We start from the raw sequence: 13,264 nt of genomic DNA, 5'->3' as shown, positions 1-13,264 counted from the left end.
TACTTTTTTTTTTTTTTTTTTGGCATTCAAATGACTGAATCTCACATACACATGGGGGGTGAGCCTGACCTATAACACAGGTGGGGCCCCATGATGACTTTTGTGGCCCTTGGACAATTTGGTCTTTGTGAGCCTCTTCCTTCAGGAAAAAATATTAAATTAAATTTTACAAATGCATTGGTATAAAGACAAATATAATACAAGCTAGGTTCCATATTATATGTTCCTTATTACTATGTTCATTTTTTTTCTTCTGTTTTTAAAATAAAGTTAAAACAACTCCATAGGCCACCGAAAGTATTATGGGCCCGGAGCACTGTGACTAATGAATAAGTCAGCTCCAGGCCAGAACCTATTGATTTTCAAGCTACTCAGCATTCTAGTCATAAGTGAGAGAAAAGAACTTCTGGGACTTTCTTGCCAGTAATAAAGATCTGCAGCAAGAAAACCATTGTTTTACCAGTTAGCAAAACACTGATGAACTCTGACACAAGCAAAGTAATCTTGACTCTACTAAAATACTATTTGTCTTTGTAATAACTTTGAGTACTTCAAGAATAGTTCAGTGTTTTAAATATTTATGTCTCAAATAAAGCATTATTATTTTGTGAGTTAAAGGCAAGGCTCTAAGCCATTGTTGCACTTAAGCTTTTAATTGTTTTATATTATTGCTTGGTTAAAAAAAAAAAGACCTGGTATAAAATTGAAAGTATAAACATTTTTCCTTTTTTTTTTTTTTTTTGAGACAGAGTTTTGCTCTCGTTGCCCAGGCTGGAGTGCAATGGTGCAATCTCGGCTCACTGCAACCTCTGCCTCCCAGGTTCAAGGGATTCTCCTGCCTCAGCCTCCCAAGTAGCGGGGATTACAGGCATGAGCCACCACGCCTGGCTAATTTTGTATTTTTAATAGCGACGGGGTTTCACTATGTTGGCCAGGCTGGTCTCAAACTCCTGACCTCGTGATCTGCCCCCCTCGGCCTCCCAAAGTGCTGGGATTACAGGCATGAGTCACTGCACCCGGCCGAAAATATAAACTTTTTTATCAGTAAAAAGTGATACCACTGTGCTTACCAGACTAAATTTCTTCTTCTATTCCTAACACTCTAGTAAGCATTTGACGTATGATTGAGTGGCAATAGTTTACCATTGCAAGCCTTGACAGATAGTTCATAATGTGGTCAGAGCGTGATAAAGTACTTAGGAAAGAAACAGAGTAAAATAATTACCTGGACCTAACAGAAAGGCAATCTCCTCTTCCTTCTTTCCCTTTTAGTGTCATTGTGGTTTTTCAAGAACCACCACCACCAAATTAAAATGAGATTTTCAATCTTAAAGAAAAAATAAGTTAAAAAATACCACAGAACTTTTCTAGCCAATGAAAAGGATTTAAAATATTACCTAAAGACTAATTCAATAAAACCAGAAGGCCAATGGGAAGAAATGACTCTGAAATGGGTCATGTGCGATTACACTGATTCCATTTTGAGTCTTTGTGTATGTTAATCTGCAGTACGCATTTTCTTTATTTTTTATCCTTTGGTGACAATATTTGTCATTATTCTATACAAAATAGTTAAAGACTTTTTTTTTCTTTTGAGAGAGAGTCTCACTCTATTCCCTAGGCTGGAGTGCAGTGGTGCAATCTCCACTCACTGCAACTTCTGCTGCCCTGCTTCAAGTGATTCTCCTGCCTCAGCCTCCCGAGTAGCTGGGATTACAGGCACATGCCACCATGCCCAGCTAATTTTTATATTTTTAGTAGAGATGGGGTTTCACCATGTTGGACAGGCTGGTCTCGAACTCCTGACTTCAAGTGATCTGCCCACCTTGGCCTCCCAAAGTGCTGGGATTAGAGGTGTGAGCCACTGTCCTGGTCTAAAGACTGAGAATAGTTTTTTCTGTTTTAAAAAAGACTACCGGGCTGGGCATGGTGGCTCTCACCTGTGATCCCAGCACTTTGGGAGGCCAAGGTGGCTGGCTCACTTGAGGTCAGGAGTTCATGACCAGCCTGGCCAACGTGGTGAAACCCCATCTCTACTAAAAATACAAAAATTAGCCAGGCATGGTGGTGTGTGACTGTTATTCCAACTACTCCAGAGGCTGAGGCAGGAGAATCACTTCAAATCGGGAGGAGGTTGCAGTGAGCTGAGATCGCACCACTGCACTCCAGCCTGGGTGACAAAACGAGACCCTGTCTCAAAAAAAGAAAAAAAAAATGACTACAGTAGCTCCTCTAATAGGTGATTTCACTTTCTGCAGTTTCAGTTACCTGCAGTCAACTGTAGTCTGAAAATATTACAGTATTTTGAGAGACAGAGAAACTATATTCACATAACTTTTATGATGGTGTGTTGTTATAATTGTTCTATTTTATTATTCGTTGTTGCTAATCTTTTACTGTGCCTAATGTAGACATGAAAACTTATTATAGATATGCATGTATAGGAAAAACAATTCATATAGAGTCAGTACTACCCATGGTTTCAGGCATCCACAGGGTGCTTGGAACATATTCCCCACAGATAAGGGGGACTGCTATACTTGAAAATCGAAAAATGTGACTTACAGAGTACACTTATACAAAAATACCAACAAACTGAAATTATGAATACGTTCAGCTTTTAACATATGTTTCATACTCAAGTGGCAAAAAAATTAAAAGAGCTCACTTTTCTAGTTGAAACCTTTTCAATGTCTTCACCCACACACTCTTCTCATCAGTCTTCACCTGCAGTAAGAACAAAAAATAAATTGCTTTTTACTTAAATATTGCTTTTTTCAGAATTCTTTTAGTGGAACATGGATGAGCTATCAGGGCTAATTTTAAGTTGTTTAGAAGGAAGACTAGATGCCAGGATTTTCCCAGGAAAAGGCCATATCATGCTACTGGACTGCAATAGACCTATAGCAATAATCATAAACATTTAATTAAAAAATGAAAAGATTCACAGGATGTGGTATTAGAAAGTTACTGATGTCCTATCATCCTTGATTTTCCCTTTCCCTTGAAATACTCAGATAATTCAAAAGGAGACTTGAACATACAATAGCTCTGTAAACAGAGGAGTTCAGTGACTCGCCAGAGGCCAGGAAGAATTTCCCCCAACAAAGGAGAGAGAAAACTCGAGGCCATGAAGCAGGGAATGGAAGGAGAGGCTCTGATTTCAATCCTTCTCCACCGCAGCATCCCTAGCTCCAAAACACAAGTCCTCCAACAACTGCCCAAGGCCACAGCCACTCTTCTCTGAGTTCTTCTCACTTTCCATCAGTGCAAGAGAGTTGAGGGGTCGAGATCATCAGGGTGAGGCTTACATCTGGTGAAATTTGGGGCTGCAGTTTTTCTGGTCACTGTTTTGGCTTTTCTTTTCTTTTTTTTGAGACAAAGTTTTGCTCTCGTCTTTATTTTTATTTATTTATTTTTTTGAGACGGAGTCTCGCTCTGTCGCCCAGGCTGGAGTGCAGTGGCGCGATCTCGGCTCACTGCAAGCTCCGCCTCCCAGGCTCACGCCATTCTGCTGCCTCAGCCTCCCCAGCAGCTGGGACTACATGTGCACGCCGCCACGCCCGGCTAATTTTTTTGTATTTTTAGTAGAGACAGGGTTTCACCGTGTTAGCCAGGATGGTCTGATCTTCTGACCTTGTGATCCGCCTGCCTCGGCCTCCCAAAGTGCTGGGATTACAGCCGTGAGCCACCGCGCCCGGCCATTTTTTGTATTTTTAGTAGCGACAGGGTTTCACCATGTTGGCCAGGCTGGTCTCGAGCTCCTAACCTCAGGTGATCTGCCCGCCTCGGCCTCCCAAAGTGCTGGGATTACAGGCATAAGCCACCGCGCCCAGCCTGGTCACTGTTTTTAAAAAGAAAGAACCGCAGACATTTCAACATTTACAGAGCTTTAAAATTAAAAAAAAAGTGCCTAGAAATTTCTCAGCTGGGTATTTTCATGAAGAAAAGTTACTCGAATATATTCCAGCTGATTGAGGGATGAATCAAAAGAAAAACTTCAGAGTGAAAAGGTAGCTACACAATAGCACTGGTGGGGAACATTAAAGGCAGGCACAGAATGTGCTAATTATTATTATTATAAAAATAGCCCAACTAGACTGCCGGCTTCCAAAATTTTTGAAAAAAAAAAAAACTTAATAAAAAGCTTTACTATAATTAGCTCCACCTAGGTCTGAAATCCTAGCTCATATGATCAAAAATGGGGAAATGGGTGGGGATAATGAAAATTAGCTAATTTTATTCTGCATAGGAGAAGTAAAGACAATGCAGTTTCATTTGTAACATGAGTACTTTTTCATTGAAGAGAATAAAGAAATTAAATGTTTAAGCTCAGTTAAGTCTGAAATAAATATGATATAGGCAAGACAGAAATAAAAAAAAAGCAGGATTCTGTGATTTAAATATTTAAAAACCAGTAGGTGGTTCATTGCAGAATGAAATACTTCATGGGCAGACTTCTGACAAATTTGGTCTTAACATCCAACAAAAAACTAGAATTATTAGAGGACTGTATCACAGAAACGGAAAAGATGAAAAAAATCATGAATACTATATAAAAATATCCTTGTGAATAAATTCAAACATTTCATTGGAAACGGTTTTATAAGGTGATATTTAATTATCAACACTGAACCAAAAATATAAACGCTAAACAACTAATACATATGGTTTACCTCAAGGATTAGGTAATTCCCAAACTACATGAAAAGCTTTCAAGATAGAGGAAAAATGAGGCTCCCCAATTTGATAAAGCCAGCACAAATCTGATAAGGTACAAAGAGAGAAAAGGAAGAGGCAAGTTTGACTTAGATAAGATGTAAGAACCCTAAATAAAGTGCTCAGAAAACTCAATTTCTAGTATACAACACATCTCCATAAATAAGATTTATTCTATAAATATTATATAAATAGATCCATTATGCCCTATCAACAGGTCACAAAACATCAACACTTACTCTTATCTTCAAAGATGCCAAAATGGCATGGGGTAAACTCAGCACCTACATATGGTCATCTCTCAGTGTACGGAGAAATAGGATAGTTTGCCATGATTTTTAAGAAGACCTGAAATCAACAGACATTTTTATTAAAAGTCAGGAATAAAAGTCTCACTGTGCAACAGTGAAAGATAATAAACAGCCAAATTATCCCCATCAGCAGGTGACGAGGTTGAATACCTAGAAAGATACCATAAAAGAAATATCTTTTTAAAACCTATTAGAAATAGTAAAGGTTAAATCATTTAAAACGAATTATTTAAAAAGCACTGGTTTTTATCCAGTGGCAGAAATGAGGAGTCACAAACAAATTAAAATGAAGACAGTCTGAAAATAGATCATATTCAGTAAAATAATGCTTAAAGAATCTATATAGAAGACATTTAAAGAAATCTTTACACAATGATTCCCTCATGAGAAATGATGAAAAGTGCAAATGTACTTCTTTAAAAAAAGAAAAAAGCATCATCTAGTCAGGAAATTAAATATGAGGTAAACCAATGAGTTTATAATTTCGGTTATTATAGGAATATGAGAACAGCAAGAGAGCTTTTACAATCAGCAATGTTTATTTATAGGCGAATACTTGAGAACCTCAGAGGCTGTTCTATAAATTCAAAATAGGATTTTTTAAAAAATTAAGAATATTTGATTGTTTGGCCTTAAGTACAAAATCCACTAATATATTACACTCAGGACATAAAATCCAAATAGAATTTTACGTCAAAACAAAACTTCATTACCCTTCTGAAGGTTGTGGAAGTGTTAAAAATAGCCATCAGTGTTATATTTGTGAAAAGAAAATGTTGACTGCACTTCACTGAATCACGGTGAAACAGGTCATATTTTATTGCTTTTGGCCAAAGAACAATGCTAAACTTATAGTCTACACTATAAGCAAGGTGATGTTTAAAATAAGTTATATAGGTAAAACACTACTCATGTGAGTTTGAGTATAAAAATAAATAAAATGTCAGGGTTGATTTTGTAAAAAGGAGACCAACCTATCACCATGTCCTTTTAACTACAGTGTCTAAAATAGGCTTACCTTTAATTTTAGACAACAGACTCAAAGCTATGTGTCCCTGACACATAACTGTGGATCAACTGTATTATTCCAGAATGAATGTTAACAACAATTACCCACGAAAGAGACCAATCTTGCTTTTTATATGCAGGACAAAATAAAAGGCCATTGTTATTCTATGTGACTAGGTAAAGTGGCTTTTAATGGTCTGAGTTAGGCGTGGCTTAAACAAGGAATGATTTAAAGTCATGTCTGATGATATTTCTATATATGATACTGACTACGCAGAGACCCAAAGCATAAAAATTTTCCCTAAAATGTCAATTATTTGATATATAGGAGCCCAATAAATTTGTTCGTAAGCACAAAATATGTTGTTTCTTGAGTAAAACACATGAACTTCGTAAAAGAAACAAAGTGAGGGGAGAAATCCATATAAGGGGCTACCAGAAACGACAGGACTTCAGATCAGTGTCAAATTGTAATAATGCCAAAAGGGTAAATCTGCCAGTGTTCCTCCCATGAATTTCCAGAAAATATGATTTAAGTCAGTAACAAAGATGGTCAAGTACATGAAAAGAAAGGGAATATTTTTGAGGGGATATAAAATCTGATCATGTAAATCTCAAAAGAATCACTATTTGGAATAGAGTCTTGCTGCTGCCCCTACCTGCCATCTTGGAGAGCCACATCACATCTGTCCATTCCAATCTGGGAATGTCAGCTAGGTAACTTGTGATTCTACATCCACTGCAACATAAAAACCCCTTTCTTGCTTCTACCTGCCCTTCTTTGAGCTGTTTCATTTCATTCATAGACATCAGCAAGTAACAACGGCTTGCGTAATACAAACTGGCTTCTACGAAGTGGGTGGAATAACATCATCTGTTGGTTTTGAAGCCTGGCATCCATCTACCCTCCTTGCGGCATTCGCACCAACATTTTCCTCTCCCTTGCCCTACTCCCAGCCCATGTGCTCTGAATGACACTAATTAGGCTAAGCCATTCATCATGTTTCATCCCCCTAATTACTGTGATTAGTTCACGGATTGGCACACGGCCCATACCAACCAATCAGGGCCAACGAAGACCTAATTTTTGGGTTTTATGAAGAATAAAACAGAACTTTTCCCACTATTAGATAAGAACAAGAGAGGGGAGGGCTGCTGCAGCCATCCTGCAAACACGCAGGGTTCAAGGAAAAGCCAACATGTAGAAACCCCATTCTGATAAATTTTGTGTGCTTTTGAACTGTAAAACAGGCTTGTACATACACGATTGTGACTTGCTTTCTCCAATTCAGTATTGTGTGAGATATACCCGTGTCATTTTGCTAATTAGGTAGTTCAACTGTTTGTACTGGTGGATAGTATGTTATTGAATAACTTGTGGTATATTTATATGCTCTAGTGTTTAGACCTGTAGACTGTATCCAGTTTGGGTTTTATTCCTACTAAAAGCAATGTTGTACATTTCTTCTGTATTCATGTGTTGGAGATTCTACATTGTATTTATCTGAATTGAAAGTGTTAGGCTGTTCATCACACACACGGTGAACTTTACTGGTAATGCTAAAGTTTTTCAAGAATTGTACCAATTTACACTCCACCCATAGTGTATAAGAGTTCCACTGGCTCTACACTACATTATGGCCAACACTTGATGCTACAAAATTGTAATTATAGCTATTCTCATGGGTGTGAAATGGTATCATTATGGTTTAAATTTGCATTTTCCTAATTACTGAGGTTGAGCATATTTTCATATGCATCTATGTTCCCTTCCCTCTGAAAAACCTGTTCATGCATTTTGCCCATTTTCTACTGAATTGTCTTTTTCTTATGAATTTGTTGGAGTTCTTCATACATTCTTCAATATATAAATCCATAGGTCTGTTATGGATTATGATTTATTTTCACTCTCAACAGAGGATCTTAAATATAATGCAGTTACATATGTCTATGGTTTAAAGATTTTTGTCTTGTTTAAGAAATTCTTTTCCTATCCCAAGGACATGAAAATATTCTTATATATTTTAAACACTTTGTAATTTCACATGTAAGTCCTTGATCCAGTTGGAATTGACGACTGTATATGGTGTGAGGCAAGGATGCATTTTCATTTTTTCCATAAGGATAACCAATTACCCCAGAGTCATTTACTAATTTATTCTTTCCACTTATTTGCAATGCACCTCTGTTATATATCAGGATTCTATATAAATGTGGGCCTGTTTCAAGACTACTATTTTTTGGTCTAACTGCTTATCCCTATTGCCAAAATCACACTGCCTAAATAACTATGATTTTGTAACAATATAAATAACATTGCTAACTCCTTCTACGTGTTTCTTCAGAATTATTTTGGCTACTTATGAATCTTTGTTCTGTATAAATTTTAGAATTAACCTAAGTTCCACCAAAAACATGTTGAATTTGATTGGGGTTACACTAGATCTACCTATGAAAAAATCAACATCTTTATATTATAATAATGATATTGTCTATGAATGTGTTACCTCTCCACACTATTTAGATCCTTAAAAAATAACTTCCAATGATGTTAAAATTATTCCATTTTCTACATAAGGGTCTCATATATCTTTCATTAGATGTATTTCTAGGGATTTTTCTGTTGCTCCTGGAGAAGTTACCTTTTAAAAAAGTACCCTGTTTTTTTCTAGAAAGGATATTACTAACTTAAAAAAATATATTTGGAAATACCAAGAAAAGTTGCAAAAATAAGAAGAATACAAAAAACACTGTCGGCTGGGCACAGTGGCTCATGCCTGTAATCCCAGCACTTTGGGAGGCTAAGGTAGGTGGATCACAAGGTCAGGAGTTCGAGACCAGCCTGACCAATATGGTGAAACCCCGACTCTACTAAAAATACAAAAATTAGCCGGGTGTGGTAGTGCATGCCTGTAATCCCAGCTACTCAGGAGGCTGAGGCAGGAGAATCACTTGAACCCAGGAGGCAGAGGTTCCAGTGAGCCAAGATTGCACCACTGCACTCCAGCCTGGGTGACAGAGTGAGACTCTGTATCAAAAAAACAAACAAACAAAAAAACACGAAGAAAAAAAAACCACTCTCTTTTCCTAGCTCTTCCTTGTCAAATGTTTATTGATTTTATTAGTTCTTTAATAGGGCCAAATTCTGGTTCTGGCATGCAGGCACATATAATTCTTTGGCTATAAGCAAGAAAATCCACCAGCTACAGAATTCACAATGGAAACTGGCTGACCAAAGTAGGAAGGGAGAGAATGTCAACTCAACAAATCACCTGAATTTTTCATTCATGCAGGTAATTTATTTAAGTACCTCAAAATTCATTTATTTATCCACTTAACAAATGTTTATGATTTATTATATACAAACATCCATTTCTATTCAGAGACCTCCAAAGATGGACATACACTCTATAGCTTTCCTTGCAAATTCAACTCAATTTTAATTTCTAATTTGATATTTGCAAATGGCCATTTCTTCTTTTGAAAAAAAAAAAGTGGGTGTCAATCACTTAGGGGGAAAAAATCCTAGAATTTAGAAGGGGAAACCACAGAGGAGAGGTACAAATCTTTTAGTAGCTGATATTTCTTAGCCTCCTAACCAGTAGATACACGAGTTTTACTCATAATTTGATTCAATTATGTAGTGAATGCCTGGTATGAGCTGGGCATTATGCGGGCATGAGGAATTGCAAAGTGAATAAAGTACAGTATCTTCAAGAAACACGGCTCACATTTTGGAAAAGCTACATACATCAAGCAGTTTTTAATCCATTGAATTGTTTTCAGTGGTGCTTTGACAAATACATTAGGAAAGATTTGTCAAAAGAAAGGTTCTCCCCACTCAATCTAGATATTGTATATCAGATTTGCCTGTCTCATCAGGCACCACATGCTGCATGTAAATGCAATTTATGAAATGAGTTGAGCTTTTAAGATGAGTTCAGTTTCCAGTTTGTATCAATTCCTAGGTTCCACAGGACACACACCAATATGAGGCAGGACTGATTGAGGTTCTTACTACATTATTAAGATGTGTTACACTGATACCAGATGCTTCCAGAATCTGGGCTAGATTTCATGGTAAGTTGACTGTGAGCTTTTAAAAAGGAAACTAAAAGCAGACAACAAGAACTCAACACCAAATTTTGATGGTCCAGACCTTAGATTTTTACCATTTCCTGTTTATTTTTTTTAAACAGGCTAAAAGTTGGCACAGTTACCTGGCAAAGGACAATTAATTCTAATACTTAATTAGAGATGAGGCATTCCAGTAGGTGACCTCTTCCTCATATTCCTTGGTATGTCTCTCTGTTTTTCATACTTACAGCAAAGATGGCCTCTTAATAAAGAAAAGCTGGCCAAAGAACTGGGGATTCCGTCACTATTTTCCTTAAGTTTTTAAAGTTAGAGGGGATGCTGGGCAAAAATGCAAAAAGTAGGGAATGTTTCTTCAATGAATGAGCTTCACTTAAGTATCGCTACTATTACAGGTGCTGTTATAGGCACTGGGGTTACATAGAACAATACTGAACCACTGCCTAAGACATCAGGTTCTTGAAGGGGTACATACCAGGAGACAAACTGGATAGCAGCTATATTACAAGGGCTGTAATACAGTTATCAATGCTTTTACTTGAGCAACCTGTGCTACTCCTAAAATGCCTTGAATGCATCCAACATTTGAGCACCAACAGCATACCAGTGCAGGTGCTAAGGATGCAGCCATGATTGGGACAGATTCAGTCCTTACCATCATGGGACCTTTAGCCAGTGGGATGGCTGGCACAGCATTAAAGACAATGCCCAAAGGCAACTGTAGTTATACAGTAAACTTTTAAAAGCATAACAAAATACAACTTTAATATTAAAATTTTGGTCTTGGTAGCATACCAGTGGAGGAAAATTATGGGTAAAACAAGATTTTCCAGAGATACTCAAGTCCAGGCATAAATAAGGAAAAGGAAGGTGATTATGAAAGTTAGCAAGGTTTTGGCAGATTCTACACGTAATAAAATGGAGGAAGCCACAGAAACTGAGCAACATTTTCTAAGCAGAAAAATGTTATAAGCACCACCTTTTATAGAGTTCAAGAGCTTCTTTCAATCTAGGTCAATAACTTCAAGCAATTCAGAATGTGTTAACAAGCAGTGAAAATGAATGTTAATTAAAATAATAAAATTCCCTCAAATGAACAGAATTCAGCTGGCTGTGGTTTCCAAAGTTGTACTATCTCATAAGTCAAATAGATTTGATAAGGGGAAACAGGATATTAGGTTTCTTGTGCCAGTTATTTAATAAACTAATATTTTAGGAAATAACTTTAAAATCTGAATTTGTATTCACCCATTTATTTAATGGTGAAGCACAGTTTTTTTTAACCAGGCTTCTGTAAAAATATACTTTATTCGGGCAACATATGGAAAAAAAGTGTTACATCACTTGAAAATGTTCTATTTAGAAAGGTAATTTCCTTTTGCTTTTTTTTTTGCCTTTCCACATCAGTCAAGTAAAACAGGCTTTGACATATTGGTTTTTCAAAAAGAGAACTTCCAAATATATCACAGAGTTTTTATTTAACATCTATCTTTAGGCTATTCCAATGAGCTTTCAGTTTCAGGGGAGGGAAAAAGGAAACATGAATACGAAGGGCTGGCTTCCAATAAAACGTTTTACAGTTACTACCAAACAGTGATTTATTCATCCACACGTTCCAAAGCACCACAGCCACCAGTACTTCCTGGAAATCTTTGGTTTTGCTAACATGGACCATTTTTACTTCTAAAAAGAGGGGAACTGTTAAAATTGAATATTGTAGCCCATGAGGAAAATAAGAGAGAGACAACTGACATATGCAGAAACACCTTGCCATTTTCAATCTGGACTTGAGAAAACTTTTACTTTCACTAAACCTTCATTAGCATATCTAACGTGCTTACATGGTTATTTTGCTGATCTTAAAATGGTTCAAAATTGAATATGATTACCATTTCAAAAATCTTTCATAGTGTCTGAACTTCACAGATCATCTCTTTTGCATAGTATTTTTGCTTTCCTTCACAGAAACCATTAGAGTTTTCTTCAATCTATCTTGCCAGTTTAGACTATATTAAACTTGTTTATTTTAGAATAATTTTATTTAGAATATAGATATGTATGGTTTCTAGTTTCTAACTCCATGAACAGAGTAATAGTTCTCCAGATTCTGTTTACGTGCATGTTCAGCCAAGATATCTTGACTACATAAAAGGTAAAAGAGCCTCTAATAGCGGGGGCATTTGGCTGTGTGTAGAGTTAAGCCCAGATTAAAGGGCAGGACACTTGTAGGTGCACAGATAAGCTAGAGCATTCTCTAGCCACAAGTTTTTCACCATGAAACTGACATTTAGTACCCACTAAAAAACTGACATATAGTACTCCTGCCATAAAATTAGATTTGCATGTTCTGATCTAAATATTCAGCAACTATAGGTATTTCTTTAACATCTGTCCCCAACATTAGACCACAGGAGACCCCATTTCTCTGTGTACCACAGCATGCCCGATGCCCAGCACATGGCAGATGCTCGCAAATAATTGTTAAATGAATAACCAAGTAGAATGTGCTCACTGGATTTAGTGGCATGAGGTCAGTGAGAGCAGTTTTGGGAAATTGTAAGGGCTAAAGTGGAAACAGTTCAGAGCGATGAGTGAAACACCATGTATCTTACACAAGGCCTGAGAGGAGGGAAGTAGAAAGAGCTAGTGTGGGGTGGGTATTCCAAGCAGGGTTTTGCGTGGGAGAGTCCGGATGATATATAAATGGTGACAAGATAGATCTTTGAGAGATGAAGGGGTTGAAAATACTGAAAAAGGAAGAGTAAGCCAAAGCATCCCTGAAAATACAGGAAGAATGAGGACCTAGGGCCCAGTGTTAATTAAGATGGGGACACATTTGCTGTTATGACAAAGGCAGGAACATGATGGTTCTTGGTAGATTTGGTGGCAGGCCACGGCCCTGTGTGTTCTCAAGTGATTTCTATTTTCTCAGAGAAGTAAAAGTCCAAATCATCTTCTGAAAAAGTTGGGCAAGGCTGCGCATTTGGGAAGAGTTGGGAAAATTATAATTAAGTCATTTAGGAGAGTCAGTCATGAGCTGACTAGAAAAAAAATAGAAAGTCTGTCAATATCACATTCTGCACCATCAACAATCAGGTGATAGGTCCTACTGGCGGGATGCTGGCCTGGGC

General features: G+C 37.2%; 1 protein-coding gene across 4 annotated transcripts in view; it reads right to left on the bottom strand.

Annotated features, from left to right (window-relative positions):
* The window catches only part of PLEKHG1 (pleckstrin homology and RhoGEF domain containing G1), a 242,938-nt gene that overhangs the window by 188,630 nt on the left and 41,044 nt on the right, over window positions 1-13,264 (bottom strand). For 2 of the 4 annotated variants that reach the window (XM_054490719.2, XM_063667109.1), the window contains exons 2-3: window positions 4,959-5,067; window positions 2,669-2,727 (exon numbers count right to left, since the gene is read on the bottom strand). The exons of 1 other annotated variant lie outside the window; for it this stretch is intronic. The gene's annotated coding sequence lies outside the window, so the exon portion shown is untranslated. The remainder of the gene's footprint in view (window positions 1-2,668; window positions 2,728-4,958; window positions 5,068-13,264) is intronic. One more of the 4 variants, XM_054490718.2, reaches the window with a different exon arrangement.

This window comes from Pongo pygmaeus, chromosome 5, assembly GCF_028885625.2.
Source record: "Pongo pygmaeus isolate AG05252 chromosome 5, NHGRI_mPonPyg2-v2.0_pri, whole genome shotgun sequence".
Classification (NCBI taxonomy): Eukaryota; Metazoa; Chordata; class Mammalia; order Primates; family Hominidae; genus Pongo; species Pongo pygmaeus.
The sequence above is the reverse complement of the archived record's forward strand: the minus strand, read 5'-3'. Positions and strand labels throughout refer to the sequence as shown.